The sequence below is a fragment of the Suricata suricatta genome, chromosome 1 (genome assembly GCF_006229205.1).
Source record: "Suricata suricatta isolate VVHF042 chromosome 1, meerkat_22Aug2017_6uvM2_HiC, whole genome shotgun sequence".
NCBI classification, from domain to species: Eukaryota; Metazoa; Chordata; class Mammalia; order Carnivora; family Herpestidae; genus Suricata; species Suricata suricatta.
The window spans coordinates 132,937,861-132,955,827 of record NC_043700.1 but is presented as its reverse complement, the minus strand read 5'-3'; the positions used below and the strand labels follow the sequence as shown (position 1 = coordinate 132,955,827).

General features: G+C 37.1%; 1 long non-coding RNA gene across 1 annotated transcript; it reads right to left on the bottom strand.

Moving 5' to 3' along the window:
• Positions 1-7,892: 7,892 nt before the first annotated feature.
• Positions 7,893-17,428, bottom strand: LOC115281384. The gene is made up of 2 exons (XR_003904283.1): positions 17,237-17,428; positions 7,893-8,040 (listed from the first exon to the last, which is right to left on the bottom strand). It is a non-coding gene; the product is annotated as an uncharacterized LOC115281384 (long non-coding RNA).
• Between the last annotated feature and the right edge of the window lie 539 nt (positions 17,429-17,967).

The following is a 17,967-nucleotide window of genomic DNA, read 5'->3' as shown; positions in this document are numbered from 1 at the left end:
AGTTGACATTCATACCTGGAAACCTGAAACTTCATTGTAAAGCCAAATAACTGGTGAAACATTATTTTGGGGTGTGTCTGTGAGGGTGTTTCCACAAGAGATTAGCATGTCAATTGATAGACTGAGCAAAGAAGATAAGCCTGACCAATGTGGATGGGCATGATCCAAATCATGGAAAAAAAAAAAAAAAGGAATAAGCAGAGGAAGGGTTAATTTGCTCTCTTTGCTCGATCTCTTGGCTATCTGTGCTCCTGGTTCTTGGGCCTATGGACTCTAGTTTACACCACTGGCTTTCTGATTTTCCAGCTTGCTAATAGCAAACTGTTTGAGTTTTAGCCCTGACTAACACAGACATCAACTTAATTACCTGGTATTTATTAAGGTTTTATTGGAAACTGGCATACAATTAATTATTTAGTAAGGATACAAAAGGATGCAAAACCAAAACAGACAAACAAACAAACAAATGCACTAACTCACTCTTCATTTCCAAGACTAAAAACTGTAAATCAGAATGAGTTGGGCAGTTTCACAGTAATAACAGAGAAATCTACGAGGAGTCATACAAGTACCAATAGCAGGCTTGGAAGGGGCGTTAGAGGCGGTCTTGTTCAATGCTTATTTTTCAGTTAAGAAAGCTGAGGCACAGAAAGCTTATGTAACCCCAGTTTGACTGGACTTCAAGCAGAACTGCTGTCTCCTGACTGCACATCTTGTTCCTCTGTGTCTACAAGACTGTAGTCCCTGCTCTGCTCTCTTAGCTTACATTAGAAAGTGAAAAGTACATCATATGGGAACTTTAGTAAGCCAAGGTAGATATGCTTTTGTGGGTGATAAGAATGGGAGACTTTGAAGACAGGTTCTTTTCTCTCCAATCAGAGACAGAACAATGCATTGTGTCCTTGGCTGGTGTAATTCTATGAGTCTGGGGGTTGGATGAACGGGCAAAGTGGAAGATATGACAAGAATGAGGCAGCAAGTATGAGGAGCAGAGGCAGCAATGACCTGCTACAGCACCCACCTCCAGCCATTCAGACAACTATGTCCTGAACTAGGCTCTGCAGGACACTCTCCTCAGCTGGTATCACATTGTGTAATCTCAGCGGGAGGTCAGTAAACACATGTGAGGTACACCGAAACTCAGTAAACTTGTCTGTCTTGTTTGCCATTTATCTCTAAGACACACAACAGTGCCTGGTACATAGTAGATGTTCAATAAATATTTGTCAAATAAACTGCTGCATCCAGGATTAAGATCCCAGACAAGTAGAACAGAAAATAGTCTCTAGGAGTTTGGAAGAGAAGTAGTCACTGTAGGGCTGTAGTCATGTGAGAAGGCATCACAGAAAATGGGAGCTTGAGGCAGTTGAGAAGAATGGGGAGGCTGAGAATATCTGGAAGGAAGGAGAAGGTCTCCAAGTGGGGAAGGATAAAGAGGTGGGAGAGGGGAGAACACAGACAGAGGCAGGGAGGTGGGCATTTATAAGGCATGTTCTCAGGACAATGAGAAGGCATGTTTAGCTTTGTTTATTTTTACTTGGAATATGAGCTGTTACTTATAAAGTCAAGTGAGATTTTTGCAAGGCTTGTATTCCTAGGCTGGCCCTGGAGCTAGAAAGAGCTCTTGGAATTTAGAAGGTTGTTAATGACAGTGATGTCATTGGGCTACAGTGAAGCTGGGCTCCTAGAGCCATGGCCGTTGAAAAAATAAGAAGGTAGAAGAGACCTAAGACACAGGGGAGGAAGGAGACTCCCGGCCCACTGACCTGTCTGGCCAGTCCTGAGTACTCTGATTCCTTCTCAGGATTTAGGCACATGCCAAAAGCTTGTGTGAAGAATAAATTCTTTAGAAATTGGAAGATCACTGAAGGTTAGATAGGATGTGATTTGGGATAAAATTATCAGGTTTTAAAGAAAAGTTTGTTAAAATCTTCAAAGAAGATGAAGAATTGGGGCAATTTCTCTGAGAATTAGACTTTCTGAAACAATTTACTGATATCTGTTTACATGTTCCTTAAATGCAACACATTCCTAAAAGTAAAGTCATTTGTTACAAGGGGGAAGTGAGAGGGGGTGGGAGAGGTTTCCTAATGCTACTCAGATGCTCCCTGTGTCTCCACTTTATTGATAGGCTGTATAAGAATCCTATGTTGTGGACCTTTGGGAACAATTTAAGGTCTCAGAAAGTATGAAGTTTGTCCTCTGCTGTGGTTCCTTTTCCTTAAAATTTACCAGCCAATGCTACATAGAAGCAGAGGAAGCAGTGAGAATGTCTGTAAATAAAAACTGCAGACCGCTGTAGAGTAGAATCACCATGGCTGAGTTACAGCCAGATGCGCCAGCTCATTTAGCAGTTGCCTCCTTAGCTTTGAAACATCAAGTATGACATGAATCAAGATATATATTAACAAAAATGATATAAAACATCTGTGAATTCTAAATAAGGGAAAAACCACATTAGTTACCATGCAAACAATGTATGTGATAATTTCCATAAAAACAGAAAGTATCCAGGAACTCAAACAGACAAAAGAGCTGAAGTAGATCTTTTATCCCAATGCACATAATGTACAAAGGGAACCAGCTGTTGTATATCTTTTCCTGCTAAGCATGAAAGGGATATTTAAACAAATAGACTCACTTCATTTCTTTAAATTTAAGAGAAATAGATTCTTCTTAAAAGAAAGGAAAAATAATCTTTTCTTGAAGCACCTAATTACTATCAAATGATCCTCTGAGTGTCTAAGTCACACACTGCTGTTAGGAATAGTTTGCTGCTTACTTCCAGATACGAGTGCTGCATTTAAAATTCTTGACTATGGTCAGTTTTTAAGAAGGGTGATCCCTGAATACCCCATACAAAAAGACATAGGCATTCATATCCAGGCATGGCCATTGTAAAGATTTTTTGGCATCAAATAACCTATGCATCCAATTACATAATGTTCTCAACTGAGATATTTCTATTAGCATAAAAAAAACCCCAAAAACAAAAACAAAAACAAAACAACCCAAAGATGGTTGATTGTGTGCATCACAAAGCATTAAGAGAAATTCCCACGTTACCATGCCCTTTCTTTTTCCCCAGATGACACCTGACATTAATCAAGTAGCCTTAGAAATTACCGGACAGTTGCATGGATAAGAGGCAGGTCTCCTTCTTCCTTTGTCCTTAAAATCATAAAACTTCTCATTTCAACAAACATTGTACCTGAAGTTAGCAGTTTGTTTCGTATGTAATTTGTGCTGTATAACAATGAGAATGATGTTTTCATTATTCGTGGTATATCAGTCTGTTCCTTCCCTTGCCCCCATTAACAATAAAAACCCATGCAGTTTTCAGCCATTATCATTTTTCTCCTGATAAACCATCTGTGACATGGAGACCTTGAAGCTGGGAGTTCTGGCCACAATGCTCAATAGACTGTGCATGCAGCTTTTTCAGAGGTAACTGCTGTAAAAAATCGGCTCCACTGTTATTTCTTTCTGTTATGATTTTTCTGTCTCTCCTTTTTATATATCTAATGTTATATGAGTTCGCATGAATTCAGCCAACAGTGTTTTGCCTGACAATAGAAATTACCTTGAAGTTTCCTATTGGTGCTAGAGGTGTCCTTTCCCTTAATTCAAGCTGTTCTTGCTGGTAAACATAATCAAGGGTCTAGAAGGAAAATGTTCTCACTACAGAACAACTTTGTCCATCTCTTATAGACTCTTTTCTTACAGAGTTCAGGAGCTGTGTGCCTTTTGAAGAGATGACTAGGTCCACTAATAAAATGAAAAAGCAATTGTATAATAAAGTCTCATCCCCAACCAATTGGTTTCATAAATAAATAAGTATACTTAGCTCTCTAGAGCCTGCTGGTTTTGACTTCAAGTCTTTGTGAAGTTTAAGTGATAATGGTAATATGAAGATAATGTTAGAAAATCAGTTATAAAAGTGGATTTAAAATAGGTACTAATGAATCAACTTTTGTGTTTGCGTATGTATTAGTCAGGATTCTCCAGAGAAACAGAACCAACAGGATATAGGGAGGGAGGGAGGGAGGGCAGGAGGGATGGATGTTAAGGAATTGGCACATGGGATTGTGGAGGCTTAACTGATCTAAAATCTAATGGAGAAGGCTGGAGGTGAAGGAAAGAGTTGCAGTTTGAGTCAAAGGCAATCTGCCGGCAGAATTCCCTCTTTGTAGAGAGAGATCAGCCTTGGTTGTGTTAAGGCCTTTAACTGATTGTGTGAGACCTGCTCACATTCTAGAGAGTAATCTGCTCGGCTCAAAATCCACAATTTTAAAGGTGTATCTCTTGAAAAACACCACCGTGGAAATATACAGGATAATGTTTGACCAAATATTTGGGTACCACGGCCCAGTCAAGTTGACACAGAAAATTAATCATCACAGTGCACGTAGTATTATATAAGCAATACTCATAATTAGATATCATTTGGGAACTCAGAAAGTCGTTTGAGCAAGACATTGCTTTTATTTTTCATAAATATCTCAAAGACAAGAGATCACAGTTTTTATTTTAGTTATAGACATTATATGTAACTATATATAGAAACTATATTTACTTATATAGTTACTCTACACATAGTCAGGAAGTTTGTACAGTCAGGAAGTTCTCTGCTGATTCTCAGCTAGTTTGTGGTATGCAATGTTCTATTGTTCTTTGGGGGAACTTCTCGTGTATTTTGGACATATCTGAGGCCATTATAAAGTCACTTAAATAGTAATTTTAATCTCTATATTCAAGCAAGAAATTATGTATATTAATTTTTTTCTTTTTTTAGCATGTCATTGAGTATCTATAATAGAAAGAAACTTTGTGTTCAACTCAAAATAGTTTGAGGGTAAACTGCATTTTGTCTTTTGGTTGAATTTTATTTTTTCTTTAAGAACATCTGAAGCAGTAATGGAACTGGGTCCAGAAGAAAGTATTACCTGTTACCCCCTGGGCCCTCCTTTTGTTTCTTTTTTCTTAACTGAGCTGCAGAACCCTTAACCTTTTCTTTACCTCAAAAGAAGAGTGACACAAACATGGAAATATCAAGTTGAAGAAGGAAAAGTGCATTTTGGAGGAAGAAAATGTTCTTTCTTACTTTAGTTAAAAATGGAAGCCCAGTACACTACTGTTTTTAGAGAATGGGTAGCCATCAGCTCATTTGAGGGATACAATTAATATTAATGCTATGCAAATGAAGTTAACGTAATTGCTTCTCCTAAGTGGATTTGTACCAGGCCTAATTTTGTTTTGTATCCCATGAGACTTGTATATTTTTAGTGATGATAAGAACAGGTCATATTATACTGTACAAAGCCAAGAGTTTAGGATATATCTTCTTACTAACATTATTTTTTGAAGTAAATTATCTCTTATAGGCAAGTTAGCCTCTTAAGAAAAATAATTTCTCTCAAATGAGATAAAAGCATAAGTTTATTATTTGCCTTATTCTACTTGGGACCAGGTTTCATGATAACTATTCTAATAACCAGATAACATTACAGAGATGTAGATATTAATATCATGCAGGAGGATTAGTAACTTCTGGAGACATTTCTTATCTAGTCAGATATGACTGTTCTTATAGATGGGAGATATTATCATCAGCTATGTTCAACATGAAAAGTAAAATTGAGCACAGTTAGAGAAATAAATCAATACATCTTTTGAATAATAATATTCAGAAATATTTCTAATATAAAGTTTACAGTGAATATTAAACCTCATTTGTTAGTTGCCATGACCCAGAAATTTGACTATATTCAAAGCTGGTTTTATTCTTAGTTTTCTCCCTACTTGATGGTTAGGCATGTCTTTTGAATCATAGCCATTTTTCGCTTACAAAATAGATGATATGAATCTGGTATATGTGTTAGGGAACTGGCAAATAGTGTATCAGTTCAGTGGTTTGGGAAAACCTATGATAAATTTTATATAAGAGCAGGAGATTACTTTAAATGGTAGTCTATCTTAAATATTCTGGAAAAGCATATCAGGAAGGATAATCATAGGTCATGAGAGCTTCTATTCATCCCACAAATATTTATTGAGTGTTTACCATGTGCTTTTAGGTACTATGCTAGGTACTGGGCATGTTGTTTTATACAGCAGCAGCATGGTCCCTGCTCTTATGGGACTTCAAGTCTAGTGGGAAGGATGTACAATAAACAATATACACACAAATACCTACGCATAAACTTTGTGATGAGCGCTATAAGCAAAAGAACTGGTGCTGAGACAGAACAACTTTTGTGGTAGTTGTGTGATGGAGGTCTACTTAGATGGTGGATCAGGAAACGCCACTCTGATTTCACATTTATGCTAGCGTGTTAAGGATGAGGAGATTGTCATGCAGAGAATGACAGAAAGCCTTACAGAAGGAAAGAGGAGCATATGTGTTTAAATGCTCCAAGGCATGAAGGACCCTGGGGAATTCCTGAAACTGAAAGAAGGCCAATGAGCTGGAGCACAGAGAGCAAGAGGGGCAAGGGCTGGTGGGAAGAGGGAGGAGAAAGTTTGGGCTTATGCTATTCAGATGGTCATGACTGTTACAGGCATTATTAGGGTCTTATGCAAGTGGAAGCCACTGACAGGTTTTGTATAAAGGTAAGTATGATAGGATAATTCAAACAAATTTGAAAACTCATGCTATTTATTTCATGGTATTAAAAGTATAGGGCTTAAATTTTTTTTCAAATATCATGTTCTACATTCTTGGGTTTTGTTGTTGTTTGTTCTAGAGTCATTTTCTGAGAAAAGTAGCAGTCATCTGTAATAATTAGATAATACTTAGAAGAGAGGAAAATTCTTCAGCTTGACATTGGGAAAATTGGTTTAGCCACTCTCTTTCATGCCAGAACTCTGAATGTTAAAAATAAAATATGGTGAGGTAATTTTAAGGCAGTGGTACAAGAATATTGCTTTGAAGAGTATTTACATTTTGTCATATTACTGACTACATTCTTTGTAAAACTCTAGTAAGGGGTGTTATTTTCAAAGACAGTCTAGAGATATACAATAGTTTTCAAATACTATTTTAGCAAAGCCATTGTTTACTACTCTTTGAATGACCTCACAGTGGTAGAAATCCTTTAGAGTCTCTTGGGTAAGGCAGGAGACTGAGAACAACACTGAAGGTTTCATGATCAGATAATGCTTTCTCAGGAAACAGAAGGAAACATTTCTTTTATTCCAGACCAAGCAGAGACCCAAGGCAAATGCAGTAACAAGAGCACACTATTTCCCCATAGAAGGTGATGAGATCTCTCATGGTGATTTTGCATGTGCATGTGTTCTTTAACTTGTTGAAAATGAAAAGATGGAGTTTGTCATTTCAGGTAAAAGAATAAAAATACAAAACTTTACCCTTAAAAAAGTGAGATGGGTCACACTAATAAAAGGAATTATAAAATATAATACATACAAGCCACATATATTTTCTCCAAACGTGTGAAATGTTTATGAGTTTATAAATTTATAATTTATATAACCAGCTATTCCCAGATTATAGGTGAATGAAGTCAGAGTTCTCTGCTTGCCTGCAATTATCCCTACTTGCTATGGAGGAAGTGCCTTTGTATTTGGATTCTCTTCGTGATATTTTTTGCCCACTGGTCCTCAGTTTTCCCTTAGGATGAAGCAAAGAGGAAGTGGTCAGGGAGCTACCTCCTGCCTGTGCACTTGCCCTGAGTGGCACAGGGTGCCACTATGTGGGTGGCACAGCCCAGGCACTGCTGTCTAGCTGCTGTGGACTCCGTGCCCTATTGTAGTTAAGTCTGGTTTCCAGAAATTTTCCTTCACTCCTTAGAAAGTTCTAGGAAGGAATTACACATGCTCTGGTCATGATTGATTATACGGAGCAGGAAGGAGACTGAAAGACCATAAGGTGGTTTACATTAAGGAGGAATTTTACTCCAGGGGCACATTATAGTTAAGTTTCTTGGTTAACAGTCTTGTAGTTTATTAGTCTCTGACCTTGTGCTGCTGATTTGAAGCTATGTAGCCTGCTCCTGATTCTATGTCCTCTTGTTTTGCCTGCTTGTGAAAGAAGAAAAAGGTTAAAACTCTTAACCTAAGATGATACTAATTTTACACTAAAATATGGAGTTGAAGGTAGTGTGTGAGTGGTTTGGCCACCTTATTCTGTGCCTAGTATAGGATTCTTTTACTAAAATGCAGTCCTTTTTTAAGGGCAGCTGATAGTCTCATAATTTTACCACATACTTCAGATAAGGCATCTGAATGAAAATACTTAGACATATTTTCAGTGAAGTCATTTAATGTATGTTCTGAATTAAACCTTAAAGGAATTCCATGAGCTTGATATAGTCCACTTTTAGAGACAAAACCAAGGATCAGAAAAGTTAAATTACGATGCATCCAGAATCATAAGTAGTAACTGCTGAGACAGAAATCGTCCTATGGGTGAAGGAGATGAGCAGTCATAGATCTATTGGTTTTTCCCTTCCTTTACCAGCATGCTAAATTCATCATTTCTGCAATATGACATATAAGGATAACAAGGGCACAAAACAATCAGAATTGTTGCATAAAGGTTTATTTTTAAGGTATTAAAAAATCCCTGTTGTGTATTCATGGCAACAATTAAACTCCTGGTAAGGCCAAAGGGTGAGAATGCTTAAATGAATCTTTTTCTGTCATCCATTATCAAATTGGAAAATCAATACTAATAGGGGAAGCACAAGAGCAACGACTAAGTTCATTACACGTGATCAGAAAATGAAACCCATCTACCATGTTAGTGTCGCTTTCAATTTATGGTGACATTTACTGAAAATACTCTGCAATATTTGGCAGACTGAAAAGAGAGATTGTTCCCCAATTAACCAGAGGATCAAAGAGGGAAGATTAGGGAGGGAAGTGTTGTCTATTTTTTTTTTTTTAAGAAGCAAAATGTTTGGAAAGGTCAGGCTTTGAGTGAGCTAACCTCTACCACTTTTAGTATTCAGGTTGACTAATGAGCACTTCACTCATCATTCTAATGGATGAATTTATGCTAAGAAAGAATAATAAAGTGCTTTTCAATAGCTGGTGCCAATAGCAAATTCCAGAAGCTAAATCATTTCTCTATTATCTACTAACATCTAAAAAAATCTTAAACCTGAATTTAAACTATAATTTTATACCATAATATTTTGTATTAAATACTTTGGATTCATAAACTAAATCAATTACTCAACAAATATTTATTGAGCTCCTGCTCTGTGCCACGCCTTGTTCTAGAACTCTGTAGAAACAGTGGTGTACAAAGTCCCTAACTCTTGGAGCTTTTCCTCTAGAATGTCTTTACAGGAATTATCTAGGTATAATTAAGAAAAGTTGTTCTTGTTTAGTGATAACATTTTCCCTCTCTGAACATAGATTTGGAATGTGTTAAAGGATCTGCATAGATCTTAGAATGATCTCAAATATTGTATGAGTCCTCCCTATGTGAAGAAAACTAATAGCTGTAAAACTTTACATCTTGACGTGGTTACTCGGACATATGATTTCTACTCTCCCTCCTACTTTCTCCTTAAATGTTATTTCACCTTGGGGAAAAAGTTCCTGTTTTGGCATTGCCAGCAATGCCAGAAATCTTAAGTGGAAGAAACAAATTGCTCACAGAAGGAAACTATAGTGTTTTTAAGTACTTGCTATTCAGATGGTAAATAAGGTTTAGTTAGAAATAGTGGGACCTAAGAGATTACAGTAGTAAAAACTGCCATTTTTTTTTAATTTTTAAAAAATTTTTTAATGTTTTATTTATTTTTGATACGAAGAGAGACAGAGCATGAGATAGGGAGGGGCAGAGAGAGAAGGAGACACAGAACTGGAAGCAGGCTCCAGGCTCTGAGCTAGCTGTCAGCACAGAGCCTGATGTGGGGCTCGAACCCACAAACATGAGATCTGACCTGAGCCGAAGTCGGAGGCTTAACTGACTGAGCCACCCAGGCGCCCCAAAACTGCCATTTTTTAACTTCTGTGGAACATTAATGTTCACACTGGGTTAAAAGTGTTTTGTGTTTAAATAAGTTGAGAAGCTCAAACTAGAAGCTTCTTACTGGGAGATTTATTTTGCACATTAATATACGATTCTTTAAGAAGTCCTGCATTTGAGAAATCTCTTTAACCCAGTGATCCTTAACCATATTTGGCCAGGTAAATATTTGCATGTGTCAGTAGTTAGCATTTTGAGAAGCTCTTCTCAAATAAAACATGAGCTCTTGACCATTGAGAAAAGAGGATTCCCTCAAGATTTCACTAGGATGCTGTGTGGCTATATAGTCTAATACCCTGAGGGAGTGCATAATTATATGAGCCATTTCTCAGAGATATTGTGGGTTTGGTTCCAGAACACAACAAAGTGATTATAGCAATAAAGCAGTCAACTGAATTTTTCAGTTTCCTAGTGCATATGAAGTTATGCTTACATTATAATGTAGTCTCTTAAACGTGTAATAGCATTATATCTGAAAAAAACAATGTACATGTTAATTACTTTATAGCTAAAAATTGGTAACCATCATCTGTGCTTTTGGTGAGTTGTAATCACTGATCACAGATCACCGTAACAAATGCAATAATAATGAAAAAAATTAAAATGTGAGAATTACCAAAATTTGGCACAAAGACATGAATTAAGGAAATGCTATTGGAAAAATGGTGGTAATAGAGCTGCCCAATGTAGGGTTGCCATAAACCTTCAATTTGCAAAAAATACAGTATCTGGAAAAGGCAGTAAAAGCAAGCACGTTAAAGTGAGAAATGCCTAGACTGCCCATCTGCAGTGTCCATAATTAGCTTTTATTCCAGTATACTGCCATCTTTTTCTGCCCTTGTAAATACAAGGCAGTACATTTTTTTTGCAGTATGCCTGTTCCTCTAACGTTATAATATTGTTTTAAATTTCTGATTGTGGTGATATTTATGATTTCTGGTTTTCATCAAAAAATAATTTTAAATGAGGATTGAGTTGTATCACATGTTGAGTTTCGTCTTTCACTGTTTAATAATATTTGCTCTACTTGGATAATAGTATTTATTGTTTTTTTTAAATTTTTTAATGTTTTATTTATTTTTGATACAGACAGAGACAGAGCATGAGGGGGGGGCGGGCAGAGAGAGAAGGAGGCGCAGAACCGGAAGCAGGCTCCAGGCTCTGAGCTGTCAGCACAGAGCCTGACGCGGGGCTCGAACCCACGAACGTGAGATCTGACCTGAGCCGAAGTCGGAGGCTTAGCCGACTGAGCCACCCAGGCGCCCCGATAATAGTATTTATTGTAAGCATCCAGAATACTGGCTTTCACATTCTTTATTTCACCTACATTTCTATTCAGAGCCACATAAATCAGGGATGGTTTCTTGTCTTTCATTTAAAGATCTGATGATCCTTTAACAATCAAAACATGTCCAAAGTTATTTCTCCTGGCAAATTAATGTCTGCAGAGCACTTTTCCGGCAGTAAGATCGCAGCTTGTTTTGACATTTTGTATTAAGACAAAGGTTGGAGCACCTCGGTGGCTCAGTTGGTTAAGCATCTGATTCTTGGCTTCAGCTCAGGCCAAGAGTTCACAGTTTTGTGAGCTTGAGCCCCACATCGGACTCCGTGCTGCTAGCTTGTAGTCCGCTTGGGATTCTCTTTCTATGTCTCTCTCTCGCTCACACTGTCTCCGTCTCTCTCAAAAATAAATAAATAAACTTAAAAAAAAAAAGAGAAATGCTAATTTTCAGGTAATTCTATAGTCATGCCCTCAAACAGTAGATAGAGATTGAAGAGACAGGGGCACGTGGGTGGCTCAATCCATTAAGCATCCGACTTCGGCTCAGGTCAAGATCTCATGGTTCGTGGTTTTGAGCCCCACCTCGGGCTTTGTTCTGACAGCTAGCTCAGAGCCTGGAGCCTGCTTCCGATTCTGTGTCTCCCCTTCTCTCTGACCCCCCACCGTCCACCCCGCTCACACTGTCTCTCTCTGTCTCTCAAAAATAAATTAAAAAACAAACATAAAAAAAGATCGAAGAAACAGGATTTTCTGAATGGCAAAGACGTTTTAAAAATAGGATGAACAGGTACAATGATACTGCCTGGAATTCTTATGCAAGGATGCAAAATGGTTTAGAGGAAACAGAGTCTTGTATTCCTAAAATACAAGATAATCAGATGGGAAACAGGAAATACCAGGTAACAGAGGGATGGGTGAAATAGGGAAAGAGCATTAAGAGTATACTTATCACAATGAGCAATGAGTAAAGATATATAAAACTATTGAATCACTATATTGTATCCTTGAAACTAATTTGACACTGTATGTTAGCCATCCTGGAGTTAAAATAAAAAACTTAATAAACTAAAATAAAAGCAAGAAAAATACATATGAAATAGTACAAATTACTCTTTAAAATAAAGCTTTTTTAAAGAATTAATACTTTTACAGAGAGAGAACCTACATTGTCAGAAATATCTAGATCAAAAAGAGTACCTTTTTTTCTATTAAACAAATGTAACAGATATTAAAATTTTTTAAATCACCAAATTTTGTCCCCCTCATAACAAAACTATTTTTATTTTGACATATTACATCCAAACCTTGTTGTCTTTCTCATTAATAAATATACATTTAAAAATAGTTGCAATTAAAAAAATAGCAAGACCAATTCCCACAGAAATTGAAGTCACAGGTGAATTGTCACTTAGCATAGAACTGTTGATTCGGTCTGTTCCATTCACTCAGATTTCTGTGGGTATGAAACACCTTAGAACCCCTGCTTTCATTGCTGGGTGCTGAGCAGAGAGGAGGAAGATCTGGTGTTTTATTTAGGGTTTTAATTTATGCATCGGTTAGAGCTTACTCAGGCTCCATGAGTCTGGGAGAGCAGAGCAGTATTCTGGAAGAACAACCGTTTCCTAGCAAATTCGTACATTGTTTTTGTTGTTTGTTTGTTTTGCTACAGGCTTTCTTCCCCCCACCAATGGCAGGGAAAAATGTCTTTTGCAGAAATAAGCACATATATTTCTAGAAGAGAAATAGAAGCTGATATGTAAGTTTCTTTTCCTTACCATAGACACTTAAATTTACCTGAAAACATCAATTGTATTAAGTCAAATTAGTTACCTGGCAAGAAGTGAAGACAGTTTCTTTTATATTTTTTTGACCAAAATAATTATTTTACTAACTACATCTTTTTAAAAAATTTATTTATTGTTTGGCTTCTCAGTGGGTGTTTACTACATGGAAAAAGCTGTAGATAAAACTTCTTTGTAGAATTGTTTTCATACTGAATTTTACATGCTTCAGTTGGTTGTTAACTGTAGTTTGGGTAATTCATTCCACTTGATATGGTTACTGTAAGAGTTTCTCCTTTCAGTTTGTATTCTCTTTTTACTCCTTTTTCTCCAATAGGCAGTATGGTATACATTTCATGCTTTTATACATGGCCTACCATGTTTAACAAAACATTGGTTCAATTTCATTTCTCATTAAAGAAACCAGCTAAACATCTAACAAAGTCACAAACTTTCACAGAATGCACAATGCCAACACAGATGGTCTTCTCTGCATTTCCTATCAGTACCTTTCTTCACATATAGGATTCTTTCTCTGGGGTTTTGAAATTTAGTGGCTAGTGAAGTCATGATTGGAAGACAGTGTGTCTTTAGAAGGCAGATGAAGTGGCATGCTATTTTTCAAAGAACTGATTGCAAGGATGCTAGGATGTTTGGGGTTGCGTTTGGAATCAGGAGTTTCCTAGATGGGCCTCAAACTCTTTGGGGGAAGTTGCTATTTTAATGGATAAATAATTCTCTTGTAAAATAAAAAACAGACTTGCTATTTCTTTAAAAAGCTGTTTCTAGGTCTTTCCTTCCCAATTAAAAATCTCTCATTGTGTAGATATGGCTTTAATTTGAAGCAATATGGTATTCTCTTTTTTCCCCCATTCTAACTAAACAAACTCTGTAAGAATTAGCTTTGAGTTATTCCATCTGTGGACTTTTAATTTTGTCATAAAAACACAGAAGCCTGGCAGGGAACTCTTTCCAACTGGCTACATGTATCATCTTGTCTGAAAGCTGGTTAAGTAAGTATGGCATTTAAAATGAAATAAAGAACTTCATTTATGGAACTAGTTCACACGAAGTGTTTGCCCACTTCTTTGACCATCTGTTTATGTTGACAACCACCGCCCCGCATTGTGCCAAAGTGCCCTTGGCTATTAAAAACAGTGTTTTGTGTGTGAGTAGTGTGTGTGTCCTCACACATGTATGTGTTTCTGGGGTGCCATTTTCTTGAGAAATGTCTTGTTAAAGGTTTCATGTGATCCATGTGGAGATATTTCAGGTCATTTGCTGTTCAGGAAACATTACACTGAGAACACCACAAGCCCACTCGGTTTTAAAGGAGTCCTTGTTCTCTCCTCCCCATTCCCACCCACCCCTTAGATATTGAAAGGTCTTCTAAAAGACTATGAATAGATTATCAAAATACCTGTTGAGTTTGGCAACAATGGTAATGGTATTATGTGTTGAAGGTGAATTCAAATTGGAATCTAAACACTTCTGAGTACAGAAATACCCTGGGAACGACTCAGGAATCCTAGGCTCTTGGCAAGATTCTTTCTGTCAAAGGGATATTTCATTCACCAGACAACAAGGGAAATGAAGTCTTTGGGGGCAAGATGACCACCTTGTAGATGAAGAACTGTGGACACAGAAATTGCCAATCTGACATCATCATTGCTTTTCATACTTTTAACAGCTATTTATCAAAGGTTTTAATCAACTACTTATCAAAAACCAATCAGTGCACAACACTGTTTTAAGCTGAGCTGGAGAAATAAAATGGCACTTTCTTAGTCATACTAAAATTATGCTTCTTGGCTTCTCAGGGCTGCTGGGTAGCTCAGTCAGTTAAATGTCCAACTCGACTTCAGCTCAGGTCATGATCCCATGGTTTGTGAGATTGGGCCTGGCATTGGGCTCTGCGCTGACAGCATGGAGCCTGCTTGCGATTCTCTCTTTCCCTTTCTCTCTCTGCCCCTCCCCCACTGGCCTGCGCATGTGCACACTCTCTCTCAAAATAAATAAACATGAAAAAATAAAAAATAAAAAAACAAAAAAAATACAATTCTAATGGGAAGGAAGTGGCATAGTTGATAAGAAGATAAGACAACTAAGAGATTCTGGTTAAGTGGAGATAAAAGTTCTCATAATTGGAGATAAAAGTTGTACTAGTTCCAAGAATGGAGAGGTTTAGGTGGGCTGCCAGAGTGTCAGTGACAAGTCAGCTTCCGTTCTGAAAGGGCTTCATCTTCTCTTTCCTCAAAGCCCCTAAATTATCTAGAGTGTATATAGGAGCAACTGAGAGGCTCCTAACTTCCCCTGAGCATTGAAGTGCATATGTTAACACCAGAGGGGCATCATGAGAGCAATGATATTTATATACATGAGGAACTCACAGGGATATGGTGCAGGCTTAGAAACAAATGTATGATTTGGGAACTAGTATAATAAACCATCACAGAACTCTTTTGGATAAGGCTGAGTGGATATCCTTTGTCTGGCTCTAATCTGTAATTATTTTTATTATTATATTTTAATCCTCTAAGAGGAAGTGATGATTTTATTTTGTTTTTACCATTTGGTTTTTAAATAGGTTTGCTTTTTCTCAAATAATTTTCCATTTGTTACCATCATTTGCCTTAGAACTCTTTCTGAGAGCCTGGGTTGAGCTGAATAACAGATATTATTTCTGACAGCTGTAAACTGAAGCTAACGAACATCCCAATGAGGATGTACTGTGCCAGGCTCATCCATCCAGCTGAATTTGCATTGTGAGTGCAAATAGCTGCATGTCATGGCCCACTGCTGCCCAGGGCTGGAGTCATTTATTTAATAACTCAGCTCACAAGCATTACAGGGGAACTACAGCATTGCATATTATTGAAGACAAATAAGGAATCAAAAATGCTGCATAGAAAAAAGTAATATTTTAGTTGTTCTTCTCACTGACTGCAGCTGTTTAAATGCTGAGCATTACAGTTACGCCTGAGGTGTAAAATGTTAACAATTTCTACTAAGTATGGAAACTCTGTATTTCCTGCTGTGTCATTTGATGGCATGCAATTTTTCTTTGTGTTTATTGGGAAGGATTATAAGATGGTTTATTTTTGTAACCTTCAGTATTTAAAGTGCAGACCACTTATGCATTTTAGTAAATTGAACTTGCTCGTAGTAGTTGATACTTAGAAATACTTGTGAGAAAATGCATTAACAACAATAACAACAACAACAAAACAAATCTAGTGTTAAATCTGGATTGTTTATGTTTTGCTTTCTAATGACTTTTCTCTCCTTTCTTTGGATCTGTTCCCTCCTCACTTTTGTTCACCTACAACTAGTCTAGACATTCAGTCTTACTTTGCGTATTACAGAATTGTCATTGAAACAGCCAGCTACAAGTAAAACAAAATGAATTCTCTTTAAGGGAAGGCAAAAAGAGTGTTAAAATAGCAATATGCAGTTACAAACTTTAAAATATATAATCGTAACTCTTAATGGTGAAAAATTGTACCCTTTGGAAATGCGAATGTGAAAACTTAACCTCCTATTGTTTCTATGATTTGTCTTTTGGCACATCTTATTTTGCATAGTAGATTCTCAAGGTGTATTGAATTGAATGAGTGAATAAATGCTATACCTTTGTGATGAAATCACACTGATGGAAATAAAGTCTAGATTTATAAGATGAGTCTTAGGGAGTACTCAAAAACATCATGTCAAGACAACCAAGTCCTTTCATTTGTTTTTCATAAATAAAGGGTTTTTTTCCCCAAAGGGGATTTTCAAGTACTTTAGAGCTAGTCAAAACTGGAAAAGTTTAATGTAAGGTACAATTTCTTTTCTCTCCCTGCTATGAACTCCTACACCTGTGTAACTATATCTCATTTATCACATGTATAGCTCTGCACCTGGCTTTAAAGTCTTCTGTATTCATACTGAAGGAACAGAATATGCCACTCCAAAATATGTCCCTTTGGCATGTGGATTATTTTGAGTTTAAGATAATCAGGGCTCAGTAGACTCAGTTAAGAGTCCCCGTTAACTGGCTATAAGAATTTCAACAGGAGAGCTGTACCAGGAAGAGAGCTATTACCAGAGACAACTTTTTATATCAGAAAGACTTATCTGCATGGCATGGAAAACATTTTTTTACCAAACGTTTGCTCTTCTTACCTTCCTGTGAATTGTCTTTCTCCCTTTTGAAGGCCCAGATTCCTATCTGCTTCTCATTAGCTCAGGATGGTAGACAAGCCTCAATTACCAGCCTGTCAAGAGGAGTCTCATATTTTCCTGGTACTCCCCTGAGTAGTAAATTTGTTTTTCTTCTGTTAATCTGTCTTATGTCAATTTAATTATTAGACCAGAAAACCTAGAAGGGAAGAAGAAGGGGAAAATGTTCCACCCCTACAATACTTTCCTTCTAAAATAAAGCTCCTTGAGACAGATCTGTATCTATTTCATTCTCAGTGATTGGTAAATAACTGAAAGCTTGTTTTCTTATGGTCTTTGATGATACCAAAGTTGGGACCTACATATTACTCTTGTGGGCAGCCTGAATCTATCAGGTTAAGGAGGTAAGATACACCTCCAAACAATGACAATGCAATGGGTTTGGATTTAGACATGGCTTATTAGGGAGCTTCTATACAGCTTGATGAGAAAATAGCAGGAAGTACACTTGGAAAGACAGTCAGAGGCAGGATGGAAAGGGTCATTCATAACAGTTTGGCTTAACCTGGAAAATGATAACAAACATGGAAGATTTTAGGCAGGAAATGACTAAATATTTTAGAAAGATTATTCTGGTAGTAGTAAATAAAATGGATGGAAGGGGGTCAAGACCAGAAATAGGAAGACCAATTGTGGTCTGCATTGGCATTCCCCTCCCTGTTTCATAGCAATGC